Here is a 19,726-nt window from a genome sequence, read left to right on the forward strand (position 1 = left end):
TCCTCCTGACAATAGGAGAGTATTCCAGCTGCTTCACATCTTCATCAATACCTGGCCTTGTCAGTCTTTTGAACTTTGTTCATTCTTGTGGGTACATATCAGTATCAAATTCTGGTTTAATTTGCATTTCATTGATGACTAGAGATGGTGAGATGTACATTTATGTGCTTACTGGCTCCCTTTTCATCTTCTTTAGTAAACAGTTCAAATCTTTGGCTTTTATTGGGTTATTTTCCTTCTTATCATTGATGTACATGAGTTTCTTATGTAGTCTCAATATAAACCCTTTCACACATGTATGTTTTGCAGATATTTTCTTTCAAAAAATTGTCGGGTTGGTTTGGTTTGGTTTCGTACTTGGCCAGGCCAAAAAACAAACCAAAACCAAAACCAAAAAAACTTCATGGAATGTTTTTTGTTGTCTTTGTTTTAAAAATTTATCTTCTAATAGTTTAGAAAACAAAGATTTTGTATTAAATGATTCTACATGTATGTTAATGGTCTAAACTTTCTCCTGTGCCCCAGATACTCTGAAAAATATTTGTACTATAATTGAAAAATCAACTAATAAAGTGTTCTTGAATGTCCCTTGGAAATTCAGAAATAGTAGGTCCAAAACTGAACTCATCGTTTTCCCTTGTGAAATGTAAGGCTTCTTATATGCTCCTATTATTCGCCTCACAAGTCACAAATTTGGGAGCCATTGGGTACCTCATTTATTTGGCACATCTAATTGGTCACTAAGTCACAGGGATTCAGCCTCCTAAATTAAGTGTAAAATTCATGTCTCTCCTCCATCCATGCCACCCCCCTAAATAGAGCTAGAACTTAGTTTGACCTGTTTAATGATGTCCTGACTCTTCCACTGCTTCTCGCCTGTGTCCATGGTGTCCTCTTCTCTGTTCACAATGCTACCAGTTCACTTTTTTGGCAGAAAAAAATCTAGTCCAGAAAAATCTTTCCAGTGCCTTTAGGATCATATCCCAGCTCCTTAAGAGGGCATACCAGGGCTTCCCTGGTGGTGCAGTGGTTAAGAATCTGCCTGCCAAAGCAGGGGACACGGGTTCGAGCCCTGGTCTGGGAAGATCTCACAAGCCACGGAGCAACTAAGCCCATGCACCACAACTACTGAGCTCACGAGCCACAACTACTGAGCCTGCGTGCCACAACTACTGAATCCCGAGCACCTAGAGCGCATGCTTCGCAACAAGAGAAGCCACCGCAATGAGAAGCCTGTGCACCACAATGAAGAGTAGCCCCTTCTTGCCACATCTAGAGAAAGCCTGCGTGCAGCAACAAAGACCCAACGCAGCCAAAAATAAATAATAAATTAATAAATAAATTTATTTTTTAAAAAAGGAGGGCATACCAGCTCATCACACTATGGCTGCAAATGGATAACACATCCTGCTTCACAAGTCCTCCACCCATCACGAGTACTGAACTATATGTCATACTAAGTATTTCATACTGTTTTACAAATCTTTCCCATCTGTTTCCTCTTCCTGAGCCCACTGCCCACCTGTTTGTCCTACAAATGTCAGTAACTGTGGCATATGCTCCAGAAGTCTCCATGACATTTCACCCCCTGACCAAATCATGCCCTTTCCCTGAGGCTCCCATAGCACCTGGCATGCCTCTGTCACAGCACTTATCACACTTCACCACCACTGAAGGATTCTCCCATAGGTATAAATAACTTATGTGGTTTTTGCAAGATAGATACTATAGAGTTGAGAAAGTATAGAACTAGGAGTGATGGTCTGGCAAATGATGTACTAAAGAGATTCAAGAATCAGTTCATCCATGTAAGCACTATATCCATAAAATAAAGAAATTAGAAAAAGGAAATGAAATAGAAAAAGCTGAAACATACTGGAGCTTAAAAGTACAATCACTGAAATGGAAATTTTACTAGTGTTTCAACAGCAGATTGGAGCAGGCAGAAGAAGAATCAGTAAACTTAGAGATAAGACAATTGAAAGTATTGGGTCTGAGAAGCAGAAAGAACATGAATGAAGAGAAATAAAAAGAGTCTAAAGGACCTGTGAGACATCATAAAGTGTATCAACATTCACATTATAGAAGTTCCAGAAGAGGGGGAGAAAGAGAAAGGGATAGGCGGGACATTAAAAAAACAATGGCTGCATTTTGGTGAAAGACATAAATCTATACATTCAAATAGCTAAAAGAACTCCAAATAAGATAAACTCAAAATGATCCACACCGAATACATTTTATTCAAATCATTTAAAGACAAAGGCAAAGAGAGAATCTTGAAAGCAGTAAGTAAGAAGCAACTTGTCACTTAAAAGGGGTTCTCAATAAGGTCAACAGCCCAGCATCATCAGAAACTATGGGGGCCAGAAAGCAATGGGATGACATATTTGAAATGATGAAAGGAAGAAAAAACCTGTCAACCAAGAATTCAATATCCAGTAAAATGATGCTTTAAAAATGAGGGAGGGGCTTCCCTGGTGGCGCAGTGGTTGAGAGCCCGCCTGCCGATGCAGGGGACACAGGTTCGTGCCCTGGTCCGGGAAGATCCCACATGTTGCGGAGCGGCTGGGCCCATGAGCCATGGCCGCTGGGCCTGCGTGTCTGGAGCCTGTGCTCCGCAACGGGAGAGGCCACGACAGTGAGAGGCCCGCGTACCGCAAAAAAAAAACACAAAAAACAAAAAACAAAAATGAAGGAGAAACTAAGACATCCCTAGACAAATCTAGGAAGTTTGTTGGTAGCAGGCCTACTCTGCAAGAAATACAAAAAGGAGTCCTTCAGGATAAAAAGATCCTAGGTAGTAAGCCAAAGCCATACAAAGAAATAAAGAACACTAGTAAAGATAATTGCATTGGTAAAGATAAAAGCCAGAAGTATTAAAATTATTTGTTTAAATCTTTGTTTTCATATAATTTAAAACACAAATCATAAAAAAATATAAATCTATGTCAATGGCCACACAGTATATAAAGATATAATTTGTAACAACAACAGTATAAAGGGAGAGAGGGAAGAACTGTGTTGAAGAAGGGTTTATAAATACTATTGAAGCTAAGATGTTGTCAATTTAAGTTGGATTGTTATAAATTTAGAGTTTTAAATGTAATCCCCAGGTTAACCACAAAGAAGATATGTAAAAACATACAGAAAAAGAAATGAGGAGGGGAAAGCATACACACACAAACACAAACACACACACATAAAGAATCAAACACACAAAGAGGCAGGCAGTATTAGAGGAACTGAGTAATAAAAAAGATATGACATATAAAAAGCAAATAACAAAATGGCAGAAGTCCTTCCTTATCAATAATCATTTTAAATATAAATGGATTAAACACACCAATTAAATACAGCTATCTAACAATACACTGTCTACAAGAAACTCAGGTTAGATACAAATAAGTTGAAAGTGAAAGAATGGAAAAAGATATTTCATGCAAATAGTAACAAACGGCTAGAGTAGCTACATTAATATCATACAAAATATACTTTAAGTCAAATACAGTTAAAAGTGACCAATAAGAACATAACATATTGATACAAGACTCAATCTATCAAGAAGATATAACCATTATGTATATTAGATTCAACTACATATTATATTATATATAATATAGTACAATTATATATTATGTTATATATAGTACAGTTATATATTATGTTATATATATAAAACAGTTATATATTATATTATATATATACACATATATGCACCAAACTACAGGGTCACAAAATATATAAAGGAAACATTTACAGAATTGCAATAGTTCCACAATAATCGTGGGGAACTTCAATACCCTTCTTTCAATAATGAATAGAAGATCCAGACAGAAAATCACTAAGGAAATAGAAGACTGGAACAACCCAGTAAACCTACTAGATCTACAGACACTCCACACAACAGCAGCCGAATACACATTTTTCTTAAGTGCACATGGAACTTTCTCCAGGATAGGCCATAATGTTAAGCTTTAAAATAAGCCTCAATAAATTTTAAAAATTGAAATCATATGAAGTATCTTCTTTCACTACAATGGAACTAGTTAGAAATCAATAACATAAAGAAAATTGGAACATTCACAAATATGACAATTAAACAGCACACTTTTAATCGACCAACTGGTCAAAAAGGTAATCACAAAGAAAATTAGAAAATATTTTGAGATGAATGAAAATTAATAGGACGCAGCTATAGCAGCGTTCTGGGGGAAATTAATAGCTGTAAAGGCCTACATTAAAAAAGAAGAAAAATTTGAAATCAGTAACCTAACCTATTTCTATTACAAATAGAAATACAAAAGCAGACTTAACCCAAAGCTAGTGGAAGGAAGGAAATAATAAAGATTACAGTAGATATAAATGAAGTGGAGTTTAGAAATACAATATAGAGAACCAATAAAACCAAAAGTTGGTTTTTTAAAAGATTTACAAATGTTGGCAAGCCTTTAGCTACACTGACTAAGAAAAAATAGAGAAGATGCAAATAACTAAAATCAGAAGTTAAAAAGGTGATGTTGCTGCTAATCTTAGAGAAATAAAAAAAAAATTATAAGAGAAAACTAAGAACGATTGTACACCAAAAATAGATAACCTAGACAAAATGGAAAATTTTGTAGAAATTGCCAAAACTGACTCAAGAAGAAGTAGAAAATATAAACAGACTTATAAAAAGTAAAGAAATTGAATCAGTAATCATAAACCTCCAAACAAAGAAAAGTCTAGTACCAGACGGCTTTACTGGTGACATCTACCAAATATTTAAATAAGGATTATCACAAATCCTTCTCAAAATCTTCCAAAAAATATGAGGGGAGGAGGGAATATTTCCTAATTCACTTTAAAAGGCCAGCAAAGACACCATAAGAAAAGAAAAATAATCAACATTTCTTATTAACATAGATGCAAATTTCCTGAATAAAACACTAGTAAATGGAATACAACGACATGTAAGAAGGATTACAACCATGGCCAAGTGGTACTTATCCCCGTAATGCAAGGGTTGTTTAACATAAGAAAGTCAGTTGATGTCATATACCACAGTAATAAAATAAAGAAAAAACACAGATGATTATCTAAATTGATGTGGAAAAAGCACCTGACAAAATTCAACACATTTTCATGATTAAAAAAAAAAAACTCAGAAAATTAGGAGTAGAGGAAAACTTACTCTATATGATAAAGGACATTTTTTTTAAAGCCCACAGAGAACATCATACTCCACAGTAAAAGACTGAAAGTTCCCCTGTACCATCAGGGACAAGGCAAGGATGCCCACTTTCACACTGTTAATAGTCAACATTTTACTGAAAGTTCTACCCAGAGAAATTAGACAAGAAAAAGAAGTAAAAGGCACCCAAATTTGGAAAAGGAATTTTATTTCTATTTTTAGATGACATGGTTCTATATATTGAAAATCCCAAAGAATTTTTACAAAACTAACTAGAGCTAATAAATTTGGCAAAATTACAGTTTATAAAATCAAACAAAAACAAAATACTCCATTTTGTTTGTATACACTTGCAATCAACAATCCAAAAAAAGAAATTGTAAAAAAAGAAAATTCAATTTACATTAGTATCTGAAAGCATAAAATGGTCAAGGATAAATTTAACCAAGGAAGTAAAAGACTTGTATACAGATAACTAAAAAAAAAAAAAAAAATTGCTGAAAGAAATTAAGAAAGATTTAAATAAGTGGAAAGCATCCTGCATTCATGGCTTGGAAAATTTAATAGTTAAGATGATAATACTACCCAAAGAGATCTACAGATTAAATGCAATCCTTATCAAAATTTCAATGGCCATAGATTATTAGATATGACACCAAAACCATTCATGACAAAAAAAAGAAAAAAAGAATTGGAATTCATAAGAAAAACAAGGCTAGGTCTGGCAGACAAGATGGTGTTTCAGCCAGAAATACGATTCTGACAGAGTGTTGTTGTTTTTGTTGTTGAGATACCTCTAAAGAGCTACATGTGTAATGGAGGCTAAAGGAGGGTAGAGGACAGACATTCTAGTTTGAGAAAAATTTCAAAGAATCACAAGTTTGTAAGAGGGATGGGTTAGTTTTATAGACTGAGGGGGTATAGGAGTTCTCAGTGTGCATATGCATTCTGCAAACTTGAGGTTTGAAATGAATTCTTCATAGCTGTGGTAGGCAGAATAAGGCTTCCCCAATTTAAAAAGATGCCCATGCCCTAACTGTGGGAACCTGTGAATATGTTACCCTATATGGCAAAAGAGACTTTGTAGATATGATTAGGGTTAAGGACTTGGAGATGTGGAGATTATCCTGGATTATCCAAGATAATCTAATGACATGATGCCTTAGAAGAGAGAGACCAGCATAAGAAGACTTCATGCCGCCATTGCTGACTTTGAAGATGGAGGGAGGAGCCTTGCGCCGAGGAATGTAGGCGATTTCTAGAAGCTTCAGAGAGCACAGAATGGATTCTCCCCTAAACCCCCCAGAAAGACATGCAGTGCGCCCCACACCTTGGTTTTAGCCTTGCGAGACCCATGTGAACATAGCTGTAAGATCACAGATCTGTACTGTATTAAGTCGGTGGCAATTTGCTGTGGCAGCGATAAAAACGAACACAGTAGTTTTGGGTTACTAACATACATAGATACACATCTATATTGAAATTGTGTGTGCCTGTGTGTGTTTAGGTATGACTAGAACAGCTAATTGCCTGGTCATTCATACAGTAAGTAGGGAGCAAGTCATTGGTGACTAGCACAGAAAGGGAATCACCTCGCCTGCTCAATCTATCCTATGCATTATCTCATTTAATACTCCTGAAAACATGCAAGGAAGTTGCATTATTCCAATTTTAGTAATGAAGAAATAAAGAGATGTTATTTGCCCAGTGTTACAATCTAGTAAATAACAGATTTTTCTGTTTCCAAATTCTTTCTGATTCTCCTCTACCAGAACTGCCCTCTGAGGAAGGTCAGGGGGAGGTAACGGTGGCTAAACCTGATGTGATTGTGCCTTGTACTCGGCATATACTCACAGCAAGCAAGGAATCCTCATAAACTGAGGGACAGGGTTTCTCTAGTGCTTTAGAAATGCCCTCTTTTTCCACCCTCCAAACCATCAACTTCACAAATCCTCAGCACAACGCTAAGCTCTCAAAACAAGTAACTAAGGGAAAACCCAGGGATGGCCTCTTTCTTCAAGAGGCTCACACGTATCTGGAGAGACAAGAGAGAAAGAAACTTGAAGAATGTAATTAAGCACTAAGTTATGCAGAGCTAGAGGTTCCTAGAAGGCAGAACCAGTGGGATCTGGGGATATCAGTGTTGTCCACACAAACAGGGAAGGATTTGGCCAGACTCAACAGTGGAGCTGAACCTCCAGGTGCCTCAGCCCATCCTGCACCATGTCTGAGGGCCAGATGGACACCGGACGCTTGCTGGGTGCCAGGAGGCATCACTTTGCCCTCAAGCCTCTCACAACTGTGGTACGAGGTTGAGACCAATTTTGTGTTGGGATGTGATATGTGCACATCAAAGAATTTAAATAAAAATTGGGGAGGAGAGAGTAGGATCAATCCTGATGGTGTAGGGTAGGTTCATCAGACTCAATATCATGCCACGATTTGTTGTTTGTTTAATTTTATTTATTTATTTTATTTATTTTTGGCTGCGTTGGGTCTTTGTTCCTGCACGCAGGTCTCTCTAGTTGCGACGAGCAGGGGCTGCTCTTAGTTGCAGTACGTGGCCTTCTCATTGCTGTGGCTTCTCTTGTTGTGGAGCGCGGGCTCTAGGCAGGCGGGCTTCAGTAGTTGTGGCACACGGGTTTAGTTGCTCCGCGGCATGTGGGGTCTTCCCGGGTCAGGGTTTGAACCTGTGTGCCCTGCATTGGCAGGCGGATTCTTAACCACTGAGCCACCAGGGAAGCCCCTGTTGTTTGTTTTTTAATAGGTTTGTGTCTGCAGTAATTCAAACTTAGGTAGTTTCATGTGTTGTTTGAAAGACACCGTCTTGCTAATTTGTACGTAAGTTGAACCCCAGAGGCGGGCACCCCTGGAGTTCCAATGACTGGGAAGTGCCGAGTATTGGTAGAAATGAAGGGAATTGGCCAGCGTTTATGCCATTTGAGTTTCACTATAGTATATGGAGTATCATTCTTTGATGAAATGAAATACATTTTGAATGTATTCATTTATAAACTCCTTTGTACAAAAATTCAGACACACACACACTGCATGTTATTCACCTAACTTGTACTGGGTGTATTCTGCATTCTGATCTGAGAGTAGTTAATTTACAGTGAAATGCGTTTCAGAAAATACGTCTCTTCGTGCCTTGTGGCCCTTGTAGACTTTGATGACTATCTCTTGACTGATGCATACGCTGCTGTATTTTTCCCAGGGGACCTGACTTTGTTTCTCTGGCTGTTAACTCTTTATTTTTTACACAGCATCGACATCTACATCTCCGCCCTCTTTCCCTTGGAAGAGTTTCACCAAAATACAGCTCTAGCTCATCTTTGTTTCTCTTTCTTTTTTTTTTTTACCCTGCAAAACACCTGTTGCCCAGGAAGCTTTGCCTGCCTTCCTGAGCAGCCTTCCCCCCTCACTCTGAGAGCCACCAGACCCAGACTCCAGCCCTTCCATCAAGATGGAAGGTGCCCGTGCTGTGGGGTATTCCACATGGGCAGCTAGCCTATTTAAGCCCCTTATCTGGAAAGCCTAATTTGCAGAAGAATTCTCAGATCAGTCACCACTTAAACAGTTTATAGGCAGCCAGGGCCAGGAGGGGTTAAGAACAATCTTTGAAGTGGGCTTGGATACAGAAAAGGATTTAAAAAAAAAAAAAAACTGAAATATTTTGAAGGTGTTTAAGTTTGCTTATTACATGTCTTTTTCTTCAAGGTAACTGCTTGATATATGGTGGAAATTCTGAAATGATGCCAATTGAAATGTAAAAGAATCAGAACTTCCTGCCCCATTCTTATTTGAATAAACCTTATTACACACTGCTTTTACCCGTGACTGGGTTATTGCAGCATGGAGTCAGTATCATTCACATGATTTAGATTAAATTACAGCAGCACGGGTCTCTTTCCTTTCTTTTCTCTCTCCTGAATATAAACTCACTATGATTTTCCTTTGGCTGGCATTTGCTCCTTTGACTTTCCCCCATATTCATGAGATGGTGTATGCTCCAAACACATAACATTATCAACTTTAAGGGCTGCAACTGATTGAATATTTTGACACATATACCTCTCTAATTCCTGAAGCCATATGGACGTGCAGGATGCCATATGGAATAAAGTACTCTGCCTCATGAAATGATCCAAAAGCATTTTTTTTTTATTAGCGGTTATTTCCTTGAACTGAAAACTGATTAGATTTTGAATATTCCATCACTGGCAATAGTAATCTAGCCAACTATATATTCTTAGCAGCATCTTTAGTGATGGAAGTATATTGCTGAAGCAGAAGTCCTTGATGGGGGTCACCGCATTTAAAAAACTATCAGGGAACAGGCTACTTCTAGATTCTTCGTATGTCCCTTAGGACTCCCTGCAGAAAACAACAGAAAAGCCTCAATTAGCTGTCTTAACAATGTGGAAAATGGAATCTTCCTGTATAAGGAGAAGTCACTGGCATCCCAGTGAAAGGGCTGGTTAGTCAGAGGCTCAGTGACGTCACCAGGAACCAGCGTTCTTTCCGTCTCTGCACTGGATCCCCCTGGCATTTCAGCTCCACTCTCCAGCTGGCTGCCCTGATGGCTGTGAAATGGTTATATCAACCTGGACATGATATCTGCACACAACAGTGTCCGGTGGAAGCAGATAAAAAAATCTCTTCCTGACGATAACTTTTGTAAGAAGAAACCCTTTCGCAGGAATAATTCAGCAGACACTCCCTCACGACTCTTCTGAGTTGTCACATGCTGGCTTCAGAACGAAGCGTATGTAAGGAAAATGAGATTTCTGTGACTGGCCTAGTGAAGCTTGTGGCTGTAGGAAAAAGATAGAGACCCTGAATCAAACCAGTGCATTCTGAGAAGGGAAGACAGAGGCAGGGGCCACATGGAGAGCCTTGCTACACTCTTATATTTCTTTACATTAAGAAAATTAACATGGTCAGACCACCTCCACAAAAACCTGCTGGGTAAATTCTTTAACATGGAGTAAATGAATGGAATTACCCCCAAAGACCATTAGAAAAATAGTTAATTGAAATCTGAGACAGTACAGCCATGGGTATTCATTGAAATTGACTTTTCCAGGGCTACAATATCTATTTCTTAGGGAATATTTTACTGAAAATAAAGGATATGTAGAATTGGTTTTCTTCTTCTTTGCCAAATGGCTGTATGGGTGTTTTCAAATCACTAATCTCTAATCTGCAATTCCTTTTCTATTTATAGAATGTGGTGCTTTTTGAATATCTTCTATGAGGTACTAAAGATGGTAAAGTGAGATGAAGGGCATCCATCAGGCACTCAGAACTGGGGCTTCTTTTGGCAGGTCAGGCCCCAGACCTTCCACGTGGCTTGAGACAATAAATCCCTTGTCCACCTGAATACTGAGTCCACATGTGGCTCCCTGAACAGAATTCTGAACTGCGTTTTTGTTTTTTTTTTTAACATTTGCAGAAAATTTGAACTGGCCTATCTCACTGAGGAGCAATGATGGGCCTGAGGTTTGGAATCCCTAATCTATACAAGCTCATTCTCTGACTCACGGTGTGAACTACAACGGCTTACACAAAGAGGGACTCAGAGACCGTATCCCCAAGGCAGGGGTGAGTGAAAATGGTACTCGGTGATTTCTGAACTCAAATTCAGCTCTATGGTTCTGTGATTCTCATTTGGGTGAAAATAAAATGTCCCAAAATGTCAAATGAAAGCAAATCATGGTGCCCAGCCAAAGCTCAAAGCCACAGGTAATCACTGAGTAATGCTTTGACTATAGCTTCTGTGCAAATATGGGCATAGAAGTCAAAGTTTCTGTAAACTACATTTCACAATTAATAGATTCTAACCCAGAATGGATTTCTCAGACTCTATTTGCCTCAAATGTTAAAAAATTATTTTGTTTGTTTGTTATATACAAAATATGACTTTATTTTTGGCTACAAAGTATTCTCGGGTAAGAAATCTAGGTTTTAGAGGTGAATATACAAAAAAATTGGAAGATACTAAAGTTTAGCTTTCCTTGTCTAAGACTAACTTACACTTCCACCTCTAAAATCTAAGGTAACAAAGAGAAAATTTTGTGTCAATAGTATGTAGAAGAAAATAAGTTGTAATGTTTACAACTTGTTTATATGTCATCTACTCTCATTTTTTTTGTTCACGACTCATTTTCGTTCATCTTCATATTATGTATTGAAATTCTTTTATCCCATTAACACCCTTTCTTTCAGAAATCTGTAAATGAACATAATTAAGAAACATTTTTTTTAAGCACTAGCTTCTGAAATATTCATTATTAACCTGCTGGCTATACTTGTCCCTTTTTATATTTATATAATTAATTATCTCATTCTGATATATACATTTTCAAATAATTCATTAATACTATTCAGGTTTTGACTTGTCTACTTCTTTCTGCATTTAAAGGAAATGTTTTTGTTCAGCATTTCTCTCACCTTTTAATTTTCTAGTAGAGTTGAAACACTTGAAGACAGTGAAAGTTGGACCATTTTTCTATTTTGCTGAGAAAAGAACAGGACAATATATTTAAAGAACTCGAGGAAAGGAGTAGCACTAAATATAAATGCTTCATGGTGGAAACATAGAAGATGCACGGCCCAGATGTTAATTCTAGGGAATTCATGGGGTCAGGTTAGTGTCAGACCCAAACAATCTGAGACTGCTGCTTTTAAATAGCATTTGAATTCTAATTTTGGTTGATGAGTCCCATCCTGCAGTTTTTTACAGATGATTTAATATAAATACTCCTTGTACAGTTTCCAAGTTCTAATTTTCTATATTAGAAAAAAATTGGGCCCGGGCTAGTAATGAAGCCACGTCTAGCTCAGAGGATGAGCCAGCATCATTCAGTGAGCTGAGAAAATTTAGTAGCAGGATACTCAGCACCTATAAACCATCTTACATTGTCTAGAGTCACCAAGGAAGAACCCCAATTATATTATAATTGTTTTTAGTGACAAATTAGTGGCTTTCGGTACTTTCATCCAACTGAAAATAATGTTAACACAGGAAAAGAGGAAGCAGAGAACTTGGCACCACTTAAAGTGTTTCCAGACCTTGAGTCTTCCTTAAATGACTAAATTACTCTGGAAGATTCATTTCATGCTTGTTTACTCTGCGAAAGCCCTTCACTGGATGGCTAAGAAAAATTAAAATCGGGAATGGTCATGGTGCTGTTAAAAGCCACAGCTGATTTTCCTGGATAGGAATTTCCATCTATAGAAAAGTCAGTGAAGTTTTACACAGATTTGCTGATTCTAGCAAATTATGCTGCCAGATTGGGCCTGAGAGTAGTTGTCAGAGAACAATCTGAAGGTACCCATGGAAGTCAGCTAGACGCCTGTTCAAAACGTCAAAGAACTACATTGACACTGAGGAAGCAGCCTTGATACTGCGTATCTATGGTGCCTCAAAAATAATACTTTCAATTTTTTAAAATTGTATATGCCTAAAAATGCTTGGATGGAATTTACACTCTCCTCCCTTATTCCAGCCATTTATTTAACAAATAAGTCATACCCTGAATGCATACCCTGTACCAGACACTAATGTCCCAGTTGGGGAAGACAAATGAGCAAAAAATAAAGCAATGACGTCAGATATTATTTGTTTGCTTATTTGTTTTTCTCGTGTGGGTGTATCAGCCCCAATTGTGTGGCTGACCTTTGGACAAGGTGACAGAAGAGATGACATTTAAGCTGAATCTTGAATGACAAAAATGAATAAGCCAGTGGAATATCTAGACAAAGGGCTTTCCAAGAGAGGAAACGGCTGGTACAAAGTCCCAAAGACTGAAAAAAAAAAAAAAAAGTTAGTGTGTTCAAAGGCAGTAAGAAAACCGTGTGGAGTGAAGCTTGTACTTGGGTGAGGGTCAGGGAGGGAAATAGTGTAGGAGATAAAAGAAAAGAATGAGTCAGAATCCAGGTCAGTAGAACCTGTAAGCTTTGCAGAAGAGTTGGCTATAATTCTAAGTGTGATGGTGAGCTGCAGGAAGTGGCAGGTATGAGAATGGGTCATGAATTTTAAAATCCTTCTGCCTTTACAGGGAAAATGAATTACAGAGGAATCAAAAAAGGGGGTCAATTACAAGGCTATTGCCTATTACTCAGGCAAGAAATAATGGTGTCTAGGATGCAGGAGGTAGAAATAGATTGATAAGATATAGATTCAGGGTATATCCTGAAGATACTTTAGAAAGGACTGCTGAGGAGTTGAATATGGAGAAATGCGGGGAGGGGAGGGTCGTGCCTGATTGGGGGGCTTTGGCTGGAGAACTTGCTTGTGAGGTGGAGCAGGTAACTGCCCTGGGGCACACTGAGCTGTGGGAGGGTGTGGGGAGTGAGGACTCAGGATCTCTCCCTTGTATATACCAAGTCTGAGGTGTAAAATAGGCAACAGAATAGGTACTTAACAGTTGATACTCTGGAGACCTAAAGAAGTTAGGAATTGCGGAATTTTAAGTTCGGAGTTTGTCGATATTTAGAGAGAATGTACACTCATGGAACTGCTCGAAGGTACCTAGAACACCAAGTGTAAGTTCTCAACACATTGGTATCCATTGGGGAGGAAGAAAGCAGGAACAGAGGCTAATACAGACTGGCCTGGGTGGGATCCAGTGGGTAATTAGCCCTAGATCTATGCATTTAAAGCAAATGCACACTTTTCAAATTTTAGGACATATTGACTGTTACAGAACTTCCATCCAAAACAATGCCATCTAAATAGTTTTAGTGCATGTGTGTAGGGACGCGTGTGTGTGTGTGTGTCCCATAAAACAAAGTCCACACTTCAATATAATGAAATTTATTAATGAGAACAGGAACCATGTCTGTTTTACTTATTATTTTACCCTGGTATTTAGCAGAGTAAATGGCACATACTAGGTGCTCCATGTGAATGAATGAATGAATGAATGAAACCAGAAAATCTTGCTTTGTTGACAAAGTCACCTTGGAGCATTTATGTATCTTGTATGCAGTTCTGCACTTCCAAAAGCTTAGTGTCAAAGACCCTTCTCTTCCTCAACAACCCTCCGTGTGCTGAGTGTTTCTGTCATCTATGACGGTATCTCTGAAGGGCCATGCCACCTTGCAGCCTTCTCCCACAGCTGGGAGACTGATTCTGTACTGAAGACACGTCAGAGACACTCTCCGTATCCACCATAGAACCTCTTCCCTCTAGGTCACTAACAGTTTCACTTCCTCTCTTCGAAAGGAAGTTACTGGGTAAGATTTTCCAATTCGGTGCTTTATTAATATTTCCCACCAGCTTATAAACCCATCTACCACATATTTACCACAATTCTGGTCTTTAAAAGAGAAGACAAAACCTCTCCCTTGAATCCGGACTCTCTGCAGTACATAGGGTAGGTAACTGGATGAGTGGAACCAACCTGTCCAAGGCTCCACCTGGGAAAACTCCTTTCTGCCCCCTCAGCTCACCTTGGGCACCATCTGGGACTCACGCTGACTGGTACTCAGGTGGCCGGCAATAGTGCTGCCATACCAGTTTGTTAAAGTACAGAATTGGATCACTTTCATCCAGATGTAAAGAACCACTGCCCTGAGCCTCCCAAAATAGCCATCCCCCGGCCTTCATATCTCCCCAAGATACAGCAACTAAAGTGTTAAAATCTGCAGCTCTGTGGTCAATGTTCAGCCAGGTTGATCTGACTGGAAAATGTACCTTTTGGGGATACATCCCTGGACCTCTGACATTCAAACTGGGTGAGAGTGTGAGAGGTAGTTTATATTTGAAATATTACCTAAGCTCAAGTTCTTTTTTATTTGTTTAAGTAAGATAAATAGACAGGAATTAATGATCGTGTTCTCTCCCTGAAGCCCACTTTAAGAGCTCTGGACTTCACAGTATCTAAGGTTTCTTTGAGATTACAAAAAAGAAATCTTCTGTGATCTTATAATCCACAAAGGAAACTCTTCAAATTCACATTTACATTTATGTGTTTCATATATAAAATTCCATTTTACAGACAATTTTTAAAAAATATAGCTGTTCTAAGTATATCCACTGATACTCTTGTGTGCACAAATTTTGTTCATATCAACAGAAATAAGGGAACTAAAACATGATGCATAAATTCAAATCCAGTATTCATTGCTTAGTCTTGTCAACTTGATAAGAGGACACTTAAGGTCACATAATTAAGAGTAATTCTGAATATGTGAATTCTTCAGCTGTTGATCATATTTACACATGTGGACTTTCTATTTGGCTGCATACTCTGTGGGCAATTTTTCTACTTCTGTTGAATTAATTTAATAATGCCACTGCCTGAAATAGCCTAGGATGTAGAAAAATGTCAATGATTTTCAAAAATGTCACCTTTGCAATGTAGAGAATGGCATTTTGTTTTCTTTAAAAAAAAGTAACAAAAATAAAACATTTGTATTAAAATATTCTCTGTGAAGGCACCTAGGAATCTGTGTGTTACACATGGGTAGAAACTAATTGATCTTCAAGTGGGCTTGTTGGCCTTGCCCAAATGAGCAGAAATATGTTGGACCATCAAAACTCTGGGGTGGTTGTTTTTGATTTGATTACGGCAGCATGAATAAAACCCTCCCAGAAGGAACTCATTATATTTAGAACGTTCTCTTTTCAGGTATGGGACAAAAACGGGAGTTTACTGAAGGCCATCAAATCTTCCAGTTTCTAAAGGGACTGAGAAGATAAGCTGATTTTGAACTCAAAACAGAGACCATTCTGGTGCATCCCACTGAATTCTGTTGTTATGAGAGAGGATTAGTAAAGAGCATAAATGTTTCTTTCTGTGCAAACACATTTGAGATTCAGAAAAGGAAAAGCCCCAGATCAAATACAAACCCTTATCAAACTAGCCCTAAAAGCACTAAGGACATCAAAAGCAATGTCTGGCCCACACATCAAAACAAAACAAAAATCAAATAAAATCCTCCATACCTGGCGAGGTTCTGTTTTAATGAAAGAAATCATACACACCGCTGTGAATTACACAAATTCTGGGATAAATGCATTGAAAATTTGCATTTTAACTGCCATTTTGATATCCATAAGCTAATGGAGAAGAAGAAAGAATAGAGTGGTACCATGCACACACCTGCAAAAGGGAAGTTGGAGAAAAAAAGTCAAAACCCCAGAATAAAACAAAACAAAACCCACAGAGTAACAGAGAATGTATTTTCCAGGTAATTTTTTGCAGTATTACACTTGGTCCTTTCAACTATCTTAAGTGTCAGGTATTACTATGGGCCCCATTTTTTTAAGGTTTATAGAAACTAAATATATTGTCAGGGGTCAAACTGGCATGGACCAGGGACTGAAATCCAGATTCATCAATGCAGAGTTGATGCGTTGAATCAGGATTCCACAAAGAAAGAACGATGCTCCTGTGAGCACTTGTGCTGGTACTGTACATAGTGTCTCTTGTTTAATCTCCACATTAATCTTTCTCCACGTGGTTGGAAGTTAAGTATATGTTGAAAGAATAAATGTAGTCATGAAAAGTGACTGCATTTTATTCCTGGGCCAATGCTGGGGAGGAAACAGCAACAAAAGGCAGAAGCCAGAGATCAGACCCAAGGTTACTGGGATAAATGTGACATCACCACACACAGCCCTGGACGACATCATTTCTACCACATATGGGACACATGTTAGAACATTTTTAAAGGACAGGATTACCCCAGCAGGCATGAAGACTTGGGGAACATCCAGACATCTGGGTTTTAAAAAATGAGTTAAGAAAAGTTGAGGAACGTTTGACATAGGCCCTTCTGTCCCTCAAAGGTATTGTAATAATTGTGGTTCTGTTTTCTTTGACATATCAAGTATTTTCTACTAATAAGTTTAACTGGGATTAACTCAAGAAGTATTACCCTAGATTTAAGAATAACACATCTTTTAGTATAGCAGAGAAAATGTAGTCACTTTACTGGGAAAGCAATTATAATATCATTGCATAAGTTAATTTTGGACTTTGGGGCGCCATCTGGCCTCATTTATGTACATCATGATCTCCTACTAATTGTATCAGTGAGGCTGCACTGGGTTGCAAGTAACAAGAAACCCAAGTAGAATAAGCTAAACATCCAGGAGGTTATTTCTCTCCAGGAGAAGAGGTCAGTGGAAGGAAGAGAAGGCACAGGTCTCTGGGCTTCATGATGCCATTGGGACCCAAAAGCAAACGGGTGGCTGCACCTCCAGCATTCCATGCACGTCCAAGGTCAAAAGGAGGAGTGAAGAAGACAAGAGGATTTTGCCTCCAGCAACTTTGTCTTTTCATTCAGGAGAGAAAATTCCTCTCCTCCTACCTGTAAAGAAAATTCCTCTCCTCCTACCCGTCTCCTGTCTCACCCTCCACCCCCGACCCCCTAGTAGACTTTGCCTTTAGGTCTCATTGACTGCCCTGAGTATACATGGACATATGCTCCCTCTTTAACCAGTCGTTGGCCAGTGGGAGGGAGATTGGAGGAACTGATTGACATTCATCAGTGTTCGTCTCTGGGCTGGGCTGGAAGGTCTGCTCACCCTGACTTCAAGTGCTCTCAACCAGATGCCTGGCGATGAAAAGTTCCACTGTCAGGGAAGCCTGGGGGTGCGATGGGGTAGATGGCTGCTGAGTAACCACTAAGCTTCTGCATACCAACGGCAGAAATTTTATTTCACAAGGTGTAGAGGTTTGATTGAAATTAGTGCCTTTCTTTATCCAAAGAGAATCCAACAAAAATTCATTTTAAAACCTCTATATTTACCTTTACAAATAAAACATAGACTGGGACCACACATACTGAAGGTAATTGAGAGAAAAATGTGATTTAGGACTTGTGGTTCTATTTCCTTTAAAATTAAATGATGCATATTTCAGGCCAATACATTTTAATCTGCAATTTGGAAATGCGCAAAGTGGCCCTTATACTAAGCAAATGGAATGACTAACATAACTACTATACACGCTGCTTTCTATTTCTAGTGAAACATCAGTTTTCTTCAATGTTATCACTGCTGCACCATTATTTCAAAAGGCCATGAACTGTAACAACATATTTTTGAAAACAAAACCCTAGATGGCAATCCCAATGTGTAAATGTACTCATTATATATAATGAAATGTTAAATTCCTAAAAGGCAACTGTAATTAAATGGAGGAGGGAGAAACCACACTGTTAGATTGCATTTATTTGTTATATACTCAGTAAGAAACCATTATTTATTTACTGTTTTAAAGATCTGATGAATGTTTTCTTATCCTTATTATAAACAACAAAAATGGTAACATCAGAGGATAGATGTTAAGACAGGGGGAGAATATTTCAAATAGGCTGAGTTAAAAAAAAAAAAAAACCTGCAATTTACAACTTAATCATTTCAATTCTGTGACATTAATAATTTATCAGACCCTGCAGCCTGGGGGGCAGTTCAATATGTGTAATTTATCTTGTGGAATCACTGCTGATGGTCAGTTAACCTAATATGTGCTGAGTGACTCAGCTTGTTAGAAGATAATTTAGTAACCGTCCAGCAGTTGGCTCCCTTAGAAATTCCATCATCTGCCATCCTCCGCTTAAAGTGCCAAGACAGTCATGGGCAAAGAGGGGAGGGCTTAGATTAAGTACGAGACGGTACGCAGGTAGCTCTCACAGAAATACTCAGTGGCGGTGCCAGATGTTTCCCGATAGCAGCACACCAAGAAGGCACAGTTACAGAGCTCTGTTAGGGTAATATGTTTTTATTCTTAAACTATGCAAAAACATCTCATTCTCTGAAGACCAAAGCTGACTTGTTTTTATAATTTGAGAGCCCTCAGTTTCATAGAATTTCATGTGGTATTTATTGTGGGCATCAATCAGAAAGTGTCCCTTTTGATTTAGAATTTGCCTGTATATCAGGACCAGAATTTTCTCATAATATCAAATTAAAAGGCAGGGGAGGGGTGGTCTCCAAGTTTCACCAGTAGCCTTTGAGGCATGACAGCTATCAGGGAGAGACTTAAGAAGGAGGAAAAAACCAAATTCAAAACCAAAATCAACAATTTAGAGTTTGAGATCCTTTAAAAAGAAAAGAAAACAAACAAACACACAAAACGCCCCTTTGTAAAATAATGAGTTTTCGACCTTGGTGATGAGTTAGTCATTAAGCAATTTTACTACACAGGAAGCTGGTTACTTTCATTCCATAGCACGAGAAATTCGAGGAAGCCCTTAACTGAAAGGACATCTTTCCTAGACCAAGATAAGGATCCTGGTCTGCCTTAATCTGCCACCAGAAATCACAGCTCGTGATTATTGCTCACCCTTAACTGAATGTCAGCTGCAAATAACAGATGATGACACCATGCAGCAGGTTATCTGGTCTGGGTTTTACCTAATAGTCTGAAGAAAGCACTAATCTTTCCCTTCAGTCCTGAACGCCATGGCTGGGCAGGGTCCCTTCTCTCTGGCACGTCTGCAGGATAAGAGGCAATGCACCCTTTCACTCCAGTCTTTCCCACACGGCTGTAGCAAAGGGGATTGTGCACCCTGATGGCTTGATTGGTTGGA

At 38.5% G+C, this 19,726-nt stretch overlaps 1 long non-coding RNA gene across 1 annotated transcript in view; it reads right to left on the reverse strand.

The window, feature by feature from the left end:
- Positions 1-9,333: 9,333 nt before the first annotated feature.
- The window catches only part of LOC117195807 (uncharacterized), a 73,642-nt gene continuing 63,249 nt past the window's right edge, over positions 9,334-19,726 (reverse strand). Inside the window, exon 3 of the long non-coding RNA XR_007470902.1 lies at positions 9,334-9,547. This is a non-coding gene — a long non-coding RNA (uncharacterized LOC117195807). The remainder of the gene's footprint in view (positions 9,548-19,726) is intronic.

The sequence above is a fragment of the Orcinus orca genome, chromosome 13 (assembly GCF_937001465.1).
Source record: "Orcinus orca chromosome 13, mOrcOrc1.1, whole genome shotgun sequence".
Taxonomy (NCBI): Eukaryota; Metazoa; Chordata; class Mammalia; order Artiodactyla; family Delphinidae; genus Orcinus; species Orcinus orca.